The sequence below is a fragment of the Haliotis rufescens genome, unplaced genomic scaffold, assembly GCF_023055435.1.
Source record: "Haliotis rufescens isolate VD_foot unplaced genomic scaffold, xgHalRufe1.0.p SCAF_7, whole genome shotgun sequence".
Taxonomy (NCBI): Eukaryota; Metazoa; Mollusca; class Gastropoda; order Lepetellida; family Haliotidae; genus Haliotis; species Haliotis rufescens.
In genome coordinates this window covers 31947870-31966488 of record NW_025964361.1, presented here as the reverse complement: position 1 = coordinate 31966488, position 18619 = coordinate 31947870, and the positions used below count along the sequence as shown (strand labels likewise).

The following is an 18619-nucleotide window of genomic DNA, read 5'->3' as shown; positions in this document are numbered from 1 at the left end:
AGGAAACGGCTGCTCACAAGAACACGTCTTTTGGCAAATGGCGAACGGAATACCCAGCCTTTTCAGTTGTTAATTTGCCACGTTAATAAGGTAGATACTTGTTCACTTTCAATATATTAAATTTTCAAAACTATGTAATAGCTATTGACAATTTCATCTGTCGATAATGTTGTTACATGTAAAGATCATGGCGTTTAAGAAGAATAATAAACCTTGAACGTTCGAATCGTTAAATACATGACAATATCTAATATGCATTTTATTGATCATTTATAACAATTATGGCTGTAGTCGTAGCAAACTTCAAACTTTCAAGCAGTTGTAATCTACCAGTATCGGACCCTTTGTTGATGTTTGACAGATCCCGATCTGATAAAACTTTCAGGAAAGTGTATCCCTTACATAAGCCACACCCTTTGTAAAGAATCGTTTTTCTGGTCCTAAAATATGCGGCTTATCTACAGTAATATACGGTATATCATGAATATAACAATCAAGTGGTTTGTCACATACCATCAGCATCTTAAATGACTCATTCGGCAATTTAGAAATGATAAATAACAACTATTTATCAAGAAAATTATTAATATGCATAAAAAGTCCAACATATCAGACTTCAAACCCATTAACAACACTTTTACTACTATGGAGTCCTAAGACTATTCTACCCTAAATTTATCCATAGTTATTTTTAGCAATAAAGGCTTAGTGTGTATAAATTCTCAAAAGGATAAGACGATTATTTCCCTAAAATATTGCTAGTATTGCCAAGTATCAATACTTGTCAAAAACTATTGTGAGTGAGTGAGTGAGTATGGTTTTACGCCGCTTTTAGCAATATTCCAGCAATATCACGGCGGGGGACACCAGAAATGGGCTTCACACATTGTACCCATGTTGGGAATCGAACCCGGGTCTTCGGCGAGCGAAGGCTTTAACCACTAGGCTACCCGACCGCCCCAAAAACTATTGTGATACACATTGAGATGTATTGATACACTCCACCGTCGACCCCCATGGCTTAAAAACATTATTTTAGGAACATAACCTTTTAATTTGATAAATCACTGGGTCATTAACCCTACAACATGTCTGCTAAACTTGGTCACCTGACTGGATATATCAAACCAAGCTATCCACAATGAATGAAACTATTAGGCTGGAGTTACCCAACCACTGTTCAAATGTCAAGGTCACTTGATTGATGGCTTCAAAATGTCAACATGCTCTTGTCCGACAAGTAATAATGTCCCATTACATGACCCCTTGGTCTTAACACTGTCTGGCCACACAGAAGTTTCACAAATCGAAATACTTAGGATATTATGTAATTTCCTAGAACATTGTTATTACTGAGCGGAAAAAATAAATGTCAATGCTTCACTATGTGAAACATTTTACGAATGATATTTACATGGCTCATTAGCATGGCCGACTGTCCTTTCATCAACATCGAAATGTGTGCCAAGGTCTTTGGCATAGATCAATTATGGCAGAAAAACAAACATCCACTTTTGCTGCTGTTGTTCAATTACTTTAGACGAAAACAGTATAGGAATAGATACTATGTCATCCAGTCTTATTCCTTGACTAACTTATAACTATGGTTTTGAAATAACATTGAGGTCAGGTGAAATGGGTTTTAACGTCGCGTTCAAGTTTATTGCACTTACAAAAAGACATACATGCAGTGCAAGTGTATGTGTGGCTGCTTCTACTAGTTCAGACTTATCCTGGTTTTATACTGCTACTCCACTGAGATACCATGTCGCAGATTTACATGGATACTCCACTCACACACAGTATACTGACTCCGAGCCGACCAAGTCCTTGTTTTAGCCCCTTCATCCCGAGCACCAGTTAGGGTAACAACAAGTACCATCTCTTAATGTCTTTTGGTAGGACACGGCCAGGGATCGAACCCGGGACTTTCTGCTCTCTGGGCAGATGCATTACCAGTAGATCACAGAGGCGATCTACATTTTCATCACCAAAGAAAAAGAGTTTTCCGATGGAAAAGGTAGGTAGAAGGGAAAGCTAACACAAGATCATCAGGGCTCCATCTATGATTTCACTGATCCACAGGTCTGATACGTCCCCATGGTGAGATTCAATCCCAGGTACCATCTTTTAACGTCTTTAGGTGTGATGTGGTCGGGAATCAAACCACTGATGCTCTTCTCTGCAGGCAAACTATCTATCCACTATCCATGGAGGTGGTCATTTGGAAAAAATGAAACAATTGGCTTAAACGCAAAGCAAAATGACACTCAGTCGCCAGTCGTGTCATAGTACAAAATACATGATGCTGATGGAATGTGCAAGGATAAGTGATGTACTCTTGCATTTGGGATACAATTGTGTGTTGTATCCTCATATGCATGTCCTGACTTTTCTTTAATGAGGATGAGAAATAGCTTGATTGTAGTTGACCCTCATGGATCCGGTTTAGACAGATGTTTATAGGACACAACAACTACGTTCAGGAAACTGTTTACAGTAGCATGCCAATGGATCATGGGTAGAAGGTCAGGAATTGTTTCTTAATTTTCTTGCACTTTGTTTTATACGCAACTAACATTCCTGGCTGATTGTTTGAGACGTGAGTGAGTGAGTGAGTGAGTGAGTGAGTGAGTAGTGAGTGAGTGAGTGAGTGAGTGAGTGAGTGGGTGGGTGGTTGGGAGGGATCGGTTCAACGCTGCTTTGACCAGTATTCCAGTCATATCACAGCGTGTCAGCTTGATGTGGGAGGAAAGTGATGCCAGTCTCAGATCTTTGGTGAAACCCACTCAGATGGGTATGGTGCTGACAGATATAGAAACATAATCGGGGCGAACCAGGATTCGTACCCATGATCAGTCCATATTGAGCAACTGTATCCAAGATCATCCAGCATTTAGCCACTTTAGCCACTAGTCCGACCTCCAAGTCAAGTAAAATTGTATGTATAGTAAGCTCAGCTAAGAATAATCCTCAAAACACTAAATTCTTCTTTGATTTTCCCTTAAAGCTGCACCAGGTAGGGTAGCAACAAGTACAATCGTTAGCCTGTTTGGGTATGAGGCGGACAGTGATTGAACCACACTGACCTTCCACTCTCCGAGTAGACGCCACAAACAGAGACCTATTGTGCCCTGCAATCTCAACTATATGATAAAGAAGAGTCATAATTCAACCAGTTGACAATCTGTCAGGAATTACACTAACTTTTTAATATCATGTTTCCTAAATTGTACGTTTTTTGCCAAACTATAACAGCAGCTAACTGAAGATGTAAAAAGTATTGCATGCTCACTACTTTGGCTTAATCTTTCATTTACACAATGGATAATTGCATAGCATTGGCTGTATCCGGTTTCCAGGTCACATGAATAAATCAGGTGTGTGGGAGTAGAGGAATTTAAGAGAGGGTGACAGAGAGGGTGACACGGAATTAAAGGTCTCCACAAGAGTGGGTGACAGGGAATTAAAGGAGGTCTCCACTATAGTTGGTGACAGGAAATTAAAGGGTCTCCACCTTAGTGGGTGACAGGGAATTAAAGGAGGTCTCCACCTTAGTGGGTGACAGGGAATTAAAGGAGGTCTCCACAATAGTTGGTGACAGGAAATTAAAGGGTCTCCACCTTAGTGGGTGACAGGGAATTAAAGGAGGTCTCCACCTTAGTGGGTGACGGGGAATTAAAGGAGGTCTCCACCTTAGTGGGTGACAGGGAATTAAAGGAGGTCTCCACAAGAGTTGGTGACAGGAAATTAAAGGGTCTCCACCTTAGTGGGTGACAGGGAATTAAAGGAGGTCTCCACCTTAGTGGGTGACAGGGAATTAAAGGAGGTCTCCACCTTAGTGGGTGACGGGGAATTAAAGGAGGTCTCCACCTTAGTGGGTGACAGGGAATTAAAGGAGGTCTCCACAAGAGTGAGTGACAGTGAATTAAAGGAGGTCTCCACCTCAGTGGATGAAAGGGAATTAAAGAGCATTTCCACAAGAGTGAGCGACAGAGAATTAAAGGAGGTCTCCACCTCAGTGGATGACAGGGAATTAAAGGAGGTCTCAACAAGAGTGAGCGACAGGGAAAAAAAAGAGGTGTTCAAGTGAAAGCAGGGGAATCAGGATTTAAGACAGTATTCTGTACGACTTCAAGCCCGGACAAATCAGTGGTCAAAAATAAAATAAAATAACAACACTGACCAATTTCAGGAACACCCACACAGCCAGGGTCACGGAAAAGAGTTAATATTTTGTGTCGTCCACTTTAAGACAAGGATATCCCTGGGCTTTAGGTAGAACACACAGATCCATTGAGAGACATTAGTGTGTTCCTTTAAGTAAACAGTTCAAGTGTAGAGGACCACTCGGCTCTTCAGCAAAGGGGCTCACCAGACAGTATCACCCCTTTACTAGCTCAGCCCGCTTGCTTTGTCCTACACCTTAGTGATGGCCACGTAACATGATCCCCTAAAGGGTTAAGGCCATAAACTGTGAAGAGTGGAATTCCACTTCCTTCTCCTTGTCTGGTGAGATCTCATCACCTGGAGACATCCACCCCTTACACAGTTGGAATGTACCTCAAGGTCAAGAGCTTACGAGACACAACAACAAAACCCAATCAATGGTCCACATAACCATGTAGTTTTACTCCGCTGTTAAATAACATGATTTGTTGAATTACCAGAAGCAGAGACCATATACCGAGGGATCAGCCTCGCGGCTAGTTTGAAACCCATCACTGCTGCACGAGACCAACCTGCACTTTCACGCGATTGGTGAGAAGGTTTTCGTGATTGACTTATCAGCTGTTCAGCTCTTTACGTATTTATAACATATAAGTAACTATCTCTATGCATTGGCATTCGTGCGATTTAACAAATGGTAACATCATAACACATCCCATTGTTCTATTGTACACAAAGAAAATGGCAGCATGCAAATAATTCACAATTTATTCATTTTCCAGTACGAATTCAATCTCATTAAAACTAGATCTTAGCTCGCTACTGCTAAACAAAGATCTGAGGACATCCCATTAGGGGTCATGCCAGAACGACCTTTCATCCGACCAATGAGAGCGTCTCTTACCAGTTCGAATGTGATTTCTCATCATGCAGCCTCGAAAACTTTAAAACGGGGTATTCCGAACGATAGTTACGGGCTTTACGACTGAATCTATACAATCTAGACCATATATTAGCCATTCGAGAATGTTCTTTTGTTCAGGTTTCAAATTTTTAAACGAGAATTTGTCAAAATATGTTTCGAAGCGTAGTCGCCAATTTGAAATAAGTGCTGTAAAGCACGAGAGAGCTGCCTTCTGATTGGCTAATGTCGACTTCTTGTCAGTCTTTCCTTTGGTCGGTCAGAGTTCGTGAAAGGTCAGTCTGACGTGACCCGTAATGGGATGTCCTCAGATCTTTGTTTAGCGGCAGCAAGTGGGCAGTAGTGGACAGAGACTGCCCAGAGAGTGGAAGACCGGTGGTTCAATATCCTGGCCATAGCATACGAAAAGACCTTAAAAGATGGTACTTATTATCCGGCCAGGCATTCAGCATTAGGGGGATAAAACAAAGAGTGGTCGGGTCGGAGTCAGTCACGCACATGCACATGCACATGCACATGCACATGCACATGCACATGCACATGCACACGCACACACACACTAACACACATGCTGACAAACCTAGAAACATAATCGGGGCGAACTGGGATTCGAACCCACAATCATAGGTTTCTGGCGTGCCCAGGGGACGCATCTCTGCACATCGAATCTCGGCGCCTTAGACGACTGGGCCTCCCGTGCCCCAACCATACTTATAGGAAACATATTGCAATATATTTCACAACTGGCCCCACCCAAAAGTTAAATACTTCTTCGTTTTTTCATTAATAGGTCTCAGCAGATGTGGGATGTAAACCCAACACTAGGAACGAACACGGTAAGTCAGAGGGCTCTTCACACCTCATTCTGGGTTACGTGACTGTCCCATAAAGACCCATCGTGTGGCAGGTGGTGGGTTGGGATAATGTAGTCTCTACTTCACGTTCTCTTGTTTGCCCAGTGTTGCTTGTTTGCTTTGTCGTCAGAGTAAATTGCCCATGTTTGACTATCACTCCAGCCCTCTCCAACTTCCACGGACATTCACAAGATTTTTTGAAAAGCGTCTAAATCTCTTCAGACAATCAGCGTAGTGTTTTGCTTTAAGCTGGAAATGTTCAACATCATGTAATCCGTGAATGAAATATTTCCTGGTTTGTTTTAAAAAAAATAAGCTCCTTCCTTGACCTCATCCCAGTTCAACCCTGCTGAAGTTTCTGTAACTAACTCCTACACAAATTCATCATCAAATATGCTAAAATTATTTTTTATGAAAGCAACCCAATTTTACCCTACCCAACAGTTGAAGCACATTTTTACAAATTAAATTAGTTCAATCCCCCATCACGATAAACTAACACACATTATTCATAAACAATTAAAACTTCATCTACCCAACCATTTTGATAACTCGAGCTAAAAGAACAATGATTAGTGAAAAATATGTAAATATATATTTCAAAGGTTAACTTAAATTATCTAAATAGAAAGTAATTTGTTATAAACACATTGCTTGCTTACTATAATAATGCAAACAGATCATATCTTCATGAAAATGACGGACAGTTCTGCTAGTGGTCCTTGCAAATCTCATCCGGTTATCACCAACATGATCAATAAAACACAAACCTAATCTGTCCCTTGCTAAGTCTCCTCAATCATAGTTATCCTAAAACCGTCAGGTCATAAACACTTCTGACCTTGCGCCCACGCCTTGGACACACCGATAAAACCTCAATTTAATCCTGTCCTCTTGAATGAGAGAGAGGAAATAGTTTAACACAAAGTCTGAATATCATACCAACAGTTGTGTTCAGGCAATGGATCAATGGTCCAGTTAAATGACACACTACAGTTGCCGTCCAAGTGCTTACCACCTCTTAGTACCCTTCTAAGCATTAAACTTTCATTTGCTTCCCTGAAAATACTTATGTTTGTTCCCATCCAAGTACAAATTAACCCATCTTTGTTATCCACTGTATAAATAATATGCCTCTTCCGTTAACCACTCATCTATTACCCTTTTAACAGTAACTTCTCATCTGTAACTCTTCAAAGAACTAGAGCCTACCATATATTACTCTTCACAGAACTAGCCTACGTCCGTAACTCTTCAAAAAACTAGAGCCTAGCATCCATTTCTCTTCACAGAAGCAGCCTACCATCCGTACTCTTCAAAGAACTAGAGCCTACCATCCGTTACCCTTCACAGATCGAGCCTACATCCATAACTCGTCAAAGAACTAGAGCCTACCATCCCTTACCTTTCACAGAACTAGCCTACCATCCGTTACCCTTCACAGAATTAGCCTGCCATCCGTTACCCTTCTAAGAACTAGACCACATCCGTTACCCTTTACAGAACTAGCCTACCATCCGTTTTCTTTCACAGAACTAGCCTACATCCGTTACCCTTCACAGAACGAGCCTACCATCTGTTACCCTTCTAAGAACTAGACCAAATCCGTTACCCTTTACAGAACTAGCCTACCATCCGTTACCCTTTACAGAACTAGCCTCCCATCCATTACCCTTCACAGAACGAGCCTACCATCTGTTACCCTTCACAGAACTAGCCTACCATCCGTTACCCTTCTAAGAACTAGACCACATCCGTTACCCTTTACAGAACTAGCCTACCATCTGTTTTCTTTCACAGAATTAGCCTACATCCGTTACCCTTCTAAAAACTAGTCTACCATCCGTTACCCTTCACAGAATGAGCCTACCATCTGTTACCCTTCACAGAACTAGCCTACCATCTGTTACCCTTCACAGAACTAGCCTACCATCTGTTACCCTTCACAGAACGAGCCTACCATCTGTTACCCTTCAGAGAACTAGCCTACCATCTGTTACCCTTCACAGAACTAGCCTACCATCTGTTACCCTTCACAGAACGAGCCTACCATCTGTTACCCTTCACAGAACTAGCCTACCGTCTGTTATCCTTTTAAGGACTAACCTGTCTCCACTACTCACCTTAACAATATCCTTCTCAGAAACTCTTAACACGTTGATGAAGTAGAAAGATTAATCATGAACAAAAATTTGAAACAAAACAAATATCGCATGTATAGCGTTAGAGATTCAAGGTCTGACTTTCCGACTGTACATCACAAAGCCATGTACTACTACTCAGCTGTTAAATAATTTGTTCTGTTGAATTATCAAAAGACAGTCGATGGATCATTGATGTTTACTGCCATAAATGCCACTGCTATTTGAAGTTTTATCTAAACATTAGCATGATTAAGGTACCAAGGACACCTTGAATTCAACTCTTAATTTTAAACATTGCTTAAATACTTTTTCATGAGAGTAATCTTCTGTCTATTTTGAAAACAGGACTGCAGTTGCCATGGTGAGCAGCCATAGTGACCCCTCATCTGTGACCAAGATGTTACTTCCTGTTACCCATTTTTATCCTCATGAAGGATTATAAAAAAGTCTCATTAACCTCCTTAAAGTCTAGAAGGAAAGTGACACGGGACAGACTTGCCATGATCTTCACACAAGGAAAACTATTGTAACCTAATTTGCATTTAACCTTCTTGAGTCATATATTAGCACTTTTACAATCCTGCTGATGAAAGTGTCTATCAACGCTTGAACTTTCACCCAAGGATTAAGGATGTAATTATACACTTTGCTCCTATACATCATGTATGACAATAGTAAGATGTGTAAGTTTGTAAGATGATACATTATACATGAAAACCAGACACCTGTTCTGATACACTAGATGGCAATAGCGACGTACTGATACGATACAATGTACAATATGTGAAAAACAGACACCTGTTCTGGTACACTAGATGGCAATAGTGAGGTACTGATACAATACAAGATACAATATACAACGCACAATATGTGAGTGAGTGAGTTGGGTTTAACGCCGCATCTAACAGTATTCCAGTTATATCGCGGCGTGTCAGCTTAAAGGGGCACTGATCTAACGGACTGGTTGTTGCCTTTGTTATTGTTTTTTCCCCGTGAGTACCCGGATGATACGCAACGCAACTGAGCGTGACCAGAGACTGGGGTACCGTCTGCAAGGACAGCTAAATAAACTTGGAGGCTGGAGGCAATATTTGTTTTACGTATTTTTGAACACTGATTGGTTAACTGTGATCTATAAAGATTTCGACAAAGGGCGCATGTTAATTAATTTCTTCAGCCTAAACAAACAGACAAAAACAACAAGGGAGCTTATCGGATGTCGTCATTTGGAAATACCCCAGATGGTTATAGTTTAATACCAAAAAAGTATCCATGCTGTAACAGCATTTTCGTATTTCGGCTTGCTACTCCCTTGTTGTCATCCACGTTTTCTCGTATAAACCTACACTTGTGTATTTGTCATCATTCACTTGATGCTCAGTTAATGAATTTATTACAGGTACAATTAGTGGTAGCACCACTTAGATTACCTGACAAAGGGTCCCATTTGGCATTTATTGTGTCTGGGGTAATTATTCAATCTAAATCATGGTTTGAAGTGAGGTGAAATGTGTGTTATGTAATGTGCACGTGTCAGCCCAGCAAGAGATGAATGATCAGTTGATATACTTTTTTTTGTAAATCAACGGATCGTTCCTAGTCATCAAAGGATTAACAGAAAATACGTTGATTGATTAATCACTGTTATCTTGCACAGTGGATATGTCAAGAGTGAGTGTTTACATGTCTAGGTTTACTAAAACAAAGGGAATACACTCATATCATGGCGCGAAGTGCCGATGTAAAAACAACATACTTTGTTCAAAGGGTTAACTGATAATACGTTGATTGATTGATCATCTTTATCTATCACTCAATGGAATTTTTAGGAACCGTGGACGTTATGAAAATAGTTGTCACGTGGGCTTTCTCAGCCGACCTTTGAGACGTGACAACTATGTGAAACACCTGAAACAATCCAAGCGACCAGTTGAGAAACGAACACGGGTTATAATATCCCGAAACGATATACATCTTTTAAAATATTTGATTGTTACTGAGACACGTGACATCGAATACGTTTCTTTGTACAGATGCAGACGAGTGGAATATTGTTCCTTTGTGTGGATATTTACGGATACATTCCTCGAACAAGGAAGCTGCCTAAAACTTATACACATAAATTTGGTAGGTTGTAATTATGATATTTGCATTTTGTTTTCCTTCATTTGAACCGATTCGTTCTTGTTTCTCTACGTCTTGGTTGGGAAATTCTTCAATGCGCGATAGACGTTGTTGTCACAGGTCTTTTCCTTTGTAAGCGTGTATATATTACCGTCAATTCGTAAAATGTGATTCTCTCAGGCAATTTATAAAATGTGTAAATATTTCAGTCATTTTGACTAAAAAATCTGTCCAGATTGATCAAGACGATCAAAAGGGCCTACAAACATCACAACAGATTATTATGTAGGGTTAAAAGCCAAACAACTTAGAAATGTACTTTTCAACGTAACATTTTCAGTCTCTTGGTGATGACATTAAACATCAAAATGTTTGGAATTCGTTGTCATAATAATACAGATGGAAATGTTTTTCAGTCACTTTGTAAAATAACTGAATATTTAGACGTTTAATAAATTTGTTACACATTTGACAGTAAAAAAATATACACACTATAACAAAGCATATGCTCAGGTGAAATATTTACTTTGTGTTGCAAGTCAAAATAGTGTAAACGATAATCGCAAAATTACCAAGCAAGTCAAAACTTCGTCACCATTACCGATGCTACTCACAAAGATACCTACATTTCCTTATTATCTCGAAAACTGTGTTTCATTTTGTTGATCAATGTGACCATACGCCATTACTACCCATAAAAGTGACTAATGCGCATACGAATGGCGTAGCAGAGGTCGCGAACTAGTCTAGATTTCTGCTATACATCCGGGTACTCGCTGGGAAAAAACAATAACAAAGGCAACAACCAGTCCCGGGGAATTGCGTTAGATCAGTGCCCCTTTAATGTGGGAGGAAAGCCCCAAGTGATGCAGGTCTCAGAAGTTTACCACTTCGGTGAAACCCACGAGCACGGGTATGGTGCTGACAAACCTAGAAACATAATTGGGGCGAACCGGGATTCGAACCCACAATCATATATTTCTGGCGTGCCCAAGGGACGCAACTCTGCACAGCGAATCGCGGCACCTTAGACGACTGGGCCACCCGTGCCCCCGTACAATATGTGAGAACCAGACACCTGTTCTGATACACTAGATGGCAATAGTGAGGTACTGATACAATATACAATACAAGATACAATATACAATACATGAAAAACAGTAACCTCTCACATAAAGGCTGTTTTTCATGAACCAGGGATAAAAATGCATTTTCATTCAAGTGTGACACAGGTCACTCTTAAATTTTTTTAGGTCAGACCTTTGGAATGAAAGCGTACTGTAAACTACGGTTATGACGAACTCAAAGGGACCACTAATTTTAGTTTGTTATAACCGTAGTTCGTTATAAACATAGCATATATACAACAAAAGGCCAGGACTAAAAAATAAGTTTTTTACTGTAGTTTACTGTAGTTGAATAATTTTTATTCACCATCATCTCGGTGAATGTCATACACCAAGGCGAGATACAAACAGTCGCAACTCTAAAGATTTCTTTCGATCGTGATTTATAATAGCATGTTTCATTTATGAATACCAAAATGTGCTTTGCGTATCATACTGTCTTGGTATTTGTTTATTTGTAGGTTCATAAAACAATTTGTCAAAAGGTATTTATAAACAGTGTTTCGTATCGATAAATAATCTCAAGACATACCTGTCAACTCTCACGCATCTCGCGTGAGTCTCACGCATTTATCACCTATGTCACGCTCACACGCAAGGTTGAGAGTTTCTCACGCATTCATATAAAATGTAGATAAAAATATAATTTTTCAGAATACATGCTCTCTAAGGCCATTGAAAATGAATGGTCTTAAAATCATTCAAAACCAGTTAGCCCTGGAGTCAGGATCCAGCAGGGCTTGAAGCCCCTGCACCCTGGTTTCCCACTCATTTAGACATCCAGGGGTTGACAGCTATGTCAAGATACAAAGAGTAGGTTGATTGTTAACGTCAAAGTCAGCAACATCTCAGCTATTTCACAGCAACCAATATATAATTTTTAAATTTTTGATTGTGAACAAAAAAATTGTTTAAGCCTATTAGCCTGCCAATGGCGTTTAATTCAGAATTCTTAATAAATCCCAGTATTATTTCCATAGTGAGAATACACATGCTTCTTTGACATACTTCTTTGATAGGCATTTAGAAGCTGGAGTACTAAGTAAGGATAAGAATTTATGGATGAACAACTTCTTTATTACAATTAAGAGCAACGTTTCGGTGTAGGTTCTAACACCATTATCAAGCAAGTTCTTTGACATAACTGGGTAACATGCCGGCTAGTCTCTCCTCTATACTGCCCTTCCATGAAAGACTCCATTCATCAGTGTAGACATGTATTGATCAAACGTAACAAACGGAACGAAAAAGATCCAACATTTTGAGCAGTACTTTTACTCACAACAAGTGTACATGCTGATGCTATATTACTGACCTAGATTTACCAATATTTGAAAGACACGTTCAAAGTACCTCAATGCAGGATTATGTCTCTCACAGATCCACTTCAAGCCTGAAGCAGAGTTACTGTAATTCCTTACAATACATAGCAGAAAGACTTTTAGAAATCTGAAACATTTAAATGAATTTGAAGACTTCAAATTATTCTGGAATATTTACTTTAAAAGGAAACATTCACAATAATAACTGAACAATCAACCTTCAAGTTATTATGAAACATTGATTAAGATAAGACAGATTCAGATCAACATGAAACATCCAGATTTTTATGAAACATTCATTTAGATTAGACACATTCAAATCCATGTGAAACATTCATATTACTCTGAAAAATGTAAATGAATCAAACACACATCTAAAATGTACTCCCCACACCCACCCAAAAAAAACAAAAACAAAACACACATACACAAAACAAAACGTTAACTTCAAACATTCAGATTATTCAAACACATTCAAATGAATACAAAATATTTCAAGATGATCTGAAACATTGAATTCAAATCAGACTGTTTCATCAGCAAATTTACTGTTCCCTAACAAATGTGTGGGGTTGGCTGTAGTTCTGAAACAAGTGATGACTTGACAAGATTAATCAGCTGATGTCCTGCTCACAGTTCCTGATCCTATCATCAAAGCAAGTAATCTAAGTGTTCTGCGTGAAGGAATTTTAATACTAAGTATGCAACCAACAGTAATTGTCAATCATGTAAATTCTTATTTAAAGGATAAGAAATATGAGTTTTAAAAATAATATTGTCAAAGGTAATGTCCTAATCTCTAGAGCCCTTACTCAAGAGCATTTATTTAATACTCATGCCCCTCTCCCTCTGCTCAAGAGCATATAGGCTCTGGGTCACTCTCTTAAGAGCATAAGCTATGGAGCATCCTCTCAAGAGCATACACTCTGGGTAACTCTCTCAAGAGCATAAGCTCCGGGTCATTCTCTCAAGAGCAGAAGCTATGGAGCACCCTCTCAAGAGCATACTAGCTCTGGGTCACTCTCTCAAGAACATATTAGCTCTGGGTCACTTTCTCCAGAGCATAAACACTTGGTCATTCTCTCAAGAGGATAAGCTCTGGGTCACTCTCTAAAGAGCATATACGCTCTGGGTCACTCTCAAGAGCCTAAACCCTAGGTCATTCTCTCAAGAGCACAAGCTCAGGTTCACTGTCTCTAAGAGCATGAAGCTATGGGGCGCTCTGAGCAGAGGTTTATGATTCCGCTTTCTGCATTATTTCAGCTACATAAGGCCATTTTATGGCTGGAATATTGCTGACTGCGGCATAAAACAACAAACAAGTATATATAATGACAGGAAAACCAGAATGGTCTCCACAGATTGTAGCCACATGGGGATTCTAACCCCTTCTTTGTCCTCACAAGCAAATCGTCTAACACGCAGACGGCTACCAAAGTTGGCCATGCAGTCATTCACTGCTTTATATGGTGCACATAATCACCAAGAAAGTGACAAATTAGGTCTTCCTCTTCAGAGTTGTCCCTCCGGGTAAACCGACACTCTACGTTATCAAACAGTTGCACACATCCGCCACGGTGAGCTGACTCATAAAATGTCTATGTGTTCATCTAGATGACCTTTAGGCTGCCATGTGAACTGAATGTGTTGTCTGTCACCATGTACAAGGGGAAAATGTGATGGGGTGAGAAAATTAAAAACATGAATTAACCTTTGATCGAGGAGCATGATTGCCTGTTCGAAGTAGAAGGTTAAATATACTTAACATAATGCAAAATCTGAGATCATTATTTCATCAAATCATTCTATATAATTAAAATGTTCAAATTGATGACTAAATTGAAATTCCCAAATTGAATTGTTAATTTGAAATGTATTTTAGTCAACCCTACATTCCTACACTGACAAGTTATGTAAACAATGAACTCAGGGCAAGCCTATGCAAAGTTAACTTTGGTTTTTTTTCACATTCCATCAGTGATAGGCATAGTCGAAGTGTTATGTGTTTTCACGCAACAGAGATATAATCGGGCAACATTTACCTAGAAAACCACAATTCTTCAGCTCATACTGGCTAAGGCCTTTAAATACCCCGAGCTTACAAAGAGCAAAGCGTCCACACACGTAGCCTTGAAGAGCATGCCAAGCAGAAACTGATAAACTTCAGTAAACAACAACGGATGATTTACACAGCTAAGCGAAAATGTCACCAAATGCCACAAGAAATTGTCATAAAAATGTATGAATTAACACATGCAGACCCGCTTCAAAAGTGTTTGTGATATCATATCATTCTTTATCGCTGCATGTGGGTTGAAAGGAATCCTTAACAAGATCTAACAAAGACGAAACTGAGATCACTCCATGCCAGATGCACTGCAACTTGTTGCTTGCACCTCGTCAACCCTGCAATACGCCACGAGCTACAAGATACAGACAATGCCCGTTTTAAACGATGTAACATTCTTATTGTGGTGCTAGTAGTGATAGTTTGTGGTTGTATTTGCAATAATCAAAACCTTACCTTTAGCTGAAGTTGTTAACTGACTGTCGCTGTACCGTCCCAGGCTGTAAGTCTCTAGTCCAATGAATCACTTTCGCGCGTGGGTGTGTCCTCGCCACACTATGGAAGCCTTGCGTGGACAAAATACCGCCTCTTATGACCAGCAGAGGTTGCTTTGGACCTTTCTAACCAGTAATCCTCGCGGGATTTCTCATATGGATAAAACTGAACAATTTGTTTAGTACTGATATAGGTTTATATATTTAATGATTTAAGAAATTGTATGCACGAAAGCCCATAAAACTCGCTAAGCAGATTTTGTCATCGTTTTTAGTTTCCCCATGGTTTCACTAAGTTATACCGACCTGTGCACGTCCGGGATAGAATAGGTCTTCAACAACCCATGCTTGCCGTAAAAGGCGACGATGCGTGTCGTATGATGCGACTAAAGGGATCGGGTGGTCAGGTTCGCTGACTTGGTTGATGCATGTCATCGATCCCAATTGCGCCGACCTGTGCACGTCCGGGATAGAATAGGTCTTCAACAACCCATGCTTGCCGTAAAAGGCGACGATGCGTGTCGTATGATGCGACTAAAGGGATCGGGTGGTCAGGTTCGCTGACTTGGTTGATGCATGTCATCGATCCCAATTGCGCCGACCTGTGCACGTCCGGGATAGAATAGGTCTTCAACAACCCATGCTTGCCGTAAAAGGCGACGATGCGTGTCGTATGATGCGACTAAAGGGATCGGGTGGTCAGGTTCGCTGACTTGGTTGATGCATGTCATCGATCCCAATTGCGTCGGTCGATGCTCATGATATCAATCACTGGATTGTCTGGTCCACGCTCGATTATTTACAGACCGCCGTGCGGAGTAAAACAAGCAAACAAACAAACCAAGTTACGAGGCTGCCAACCCCATTTTACTTCGCGCGATTCGGGTGTATAGTAAGAGGTTATTCGGGAGTTTTTACGCAGATTCCACTTTGGAATATATAGTAATGGTGTACGAAAAATATACATATTTTATTTGTTTCGATATTTTATTCAGTAATTTGACTTCAAATAGAACCTTACTCCCAATACTTTCGGGATTTGCTTTAAGTAGTACATGTATTCGGGATTCAGGGGTGAGCATTGAGACTTAGTGAAAAATTAGATAGTATTCAGGATTCAGGGAAGAGTGAGGTGGGGACACCCTCAGTTACTGTATAGACAACATGATCTCCAGGATGATATGCCATTGTGGCATAATCTTGAAGATCACGAACTCTCAGGATAATCTTAACATCGTTTATTGGGAAGATGTTTCAAACAGTCCCAGTCTCCCTACCAAAGGCACATTTCTCCCGGCATCTGCAGTTGGAAACAAAAAGTATTTAGGGAACGAAACATTGGTTCGACGTGGCATTCCACGCGTACTTCGACGTACAAAATTTCGTGAAATACCTTAATGGAAATATCTTGGCCAGTGTTAAAAGTGAGTGAGTGAGTGAGTGAGTGAGTTTGGTTTAACGCCACTTTTAACAGTATTCCAGGTATATCGCGGCGTGTCAGCTTAATGTGGGAGGAAAGCCCGAATTGATGCAGGTCTCAGACGTTTACCACCTCGGTGAAACCCACGAGCACGGGTATGGTGCTGACAAACCTAGAAACATAATCGGGGCGAACCGGGATTCGAACCCACAATCATAGGTTTCTGGCGTGCCCAAGGGACGCAACTCTGCACATCGAATCGCGGCGCCTTACACGACTGGGCCACCCGTGACCCCTGTAATAAAGTCATTTCACGGGTCAAAAGGTCAAATAGTTTAGTGTGCATAGTCCCATTCACTCACCACTCCAGATGTACTGGTTATGACTCGATCGATCACTTGTTTGTCTAGTCCAGGCTAGATTATTTACATACCACAGTCAAATACCGACTTTACTACTGATGACTACGGTGTAATGTAATGCTCTTTTTCAGAATACTCTTCGCAGATTACTACCAAAACGGGCTACCGTACATTGAAGACATTGTCATGCAAAAACATTTCCTGTTTTGTATTGTAGCCCACGTGTTGATTCAGACTGTCCTGACCTCACGCAGTGTCTGCAACTTCATTCTGTGCCACCATCGGCGCAACATCACCGACAACAGATAGCATTTACACATCATGACCCTGCTGCAACGCACAAAAACAGATGTTTTCCGGAGTGAAAAATGTCGCGTGACATCTGTCAACATCAGTGACCGCATGGAGTGGAGGGACGCTCATATAGTGCGACACAATTGTACGGCACGATATTCTGCCCAAGTCATGCCTCTCTCGGTGTACTTTACAACCTTAAACATGTCGAACATGGTACTGAAATCATAGATATAAATCACACTGTATGCAATGGGTAATAAACAAAACACTTCAATGAAATTACTTTGCATTTGTTTCAACTATACATTTGTGACTAACAGTTTTGCCTTCAAAGTTTTGTCTAAGACGCCTTAGATCTAAATAAGATTAATATAAACATGTTAATACAATGAGGATTTGTTCACATAATAGACATAAAACACACACACACACACACACACACACACACACACCGCATCTGGGTCAGACAAGGCATACATACAGGCCAGTGAGGTGTAAGCATTTCAAGGATGGGCGAAATGAAGATTGACACCATATACCGTGTTACCTCTAAGCAGGGTATGAAACTCCCAAAATTTTTAGCCAGACCACAGGACTGGCTAACTGAAATACTTGCCAGCCCTGACCAAAACCTGCCTGCCCACTTTAATCATATGTTTCACAGGATAATTTAATTAAAACTTTAAATCGAATTAATTGAACATGAAGTAATGCAAGAAAAGAAATAGCAAACACTTTTTAGATTAGATTTGTATTTAATATCCCAGAATACATCATGTAAATAATGCTTATCATCGGGAAATATTTAGAATATTTTTACATATGAAATATAACCCGACTGTCGGGCAGGGGGATTCGAAAATCTGGCAGCCCAAGTTGAAATCAACCCGTCTCGGACGGTCGGGCAGGCAGGTATTTCGAACACTGCTCTAAGGCACCGAGTATTTGTTGCTAAGTGTCACTCTCAAGTAAATATTCAGACTAATAGTTTTATCTAAAAAAATCTAAATCTTAATCTAAAAAATATTTTGTTTTGCAGCTGCGGCTGTAAAAATTATCTAGTCTCCATACACAATCCCAGCCCCACAAGCCTCCAACCCAGAAAATCAAAGCTTACCGTATTTCCTCTAATAAGCGTCCGATTCTAATAAGCAGCGTCCAACACAATAAACACCGGGTGTGTAAGAGTTGATAACTGTTCTGTATCAAGAACATATAGATCTAATGCTATTGTATTTCAATTTATCAATGGCTGTATAGCTTATGTCGACTGACAGTGTGAAATACCGTAAAGTCTTCGGTCTATTTGTTATAG

General features: G+C 40.2%; 1 protein-coding gene and 1 long non-coding RNA gene across 4 annotated transcripts in view; one reads left to right on the top strand and one right to left on the bottom strand.

Moving 5' to 3' along the window:
- The window catches only part of LOC124146032 (thymosin beta-like), a 62529-nt gene extending 47210 nt beyond the window's left edge, over positions 1–15319 (bottom strand). For all 3 annotated transcript variants that reach the window (XM_046516074.2, XM_046516079.2, XM_046516080.2), the window contains exon 1: positions 15188–15319. The gene's annotated coding sequence lies outside the window, so the exon portion shown is untranslated. The remainder of the gene's footprint in view (positions 1–15187) is intronic.
- Positions 1911–17522, top strand: LOC124146033. Its single transcript, XR_006862629.2, has 3 exons — positions 1911–2528; positions 5883–5928; positions 17225–17522. It is a non-coding gene; the product is annotated as an uncharacterized LOC124146033 (long non-coding RNA).
- The last annotated feature ends 1097 nt before the right edge of the window (positions 17523–18619 follow it).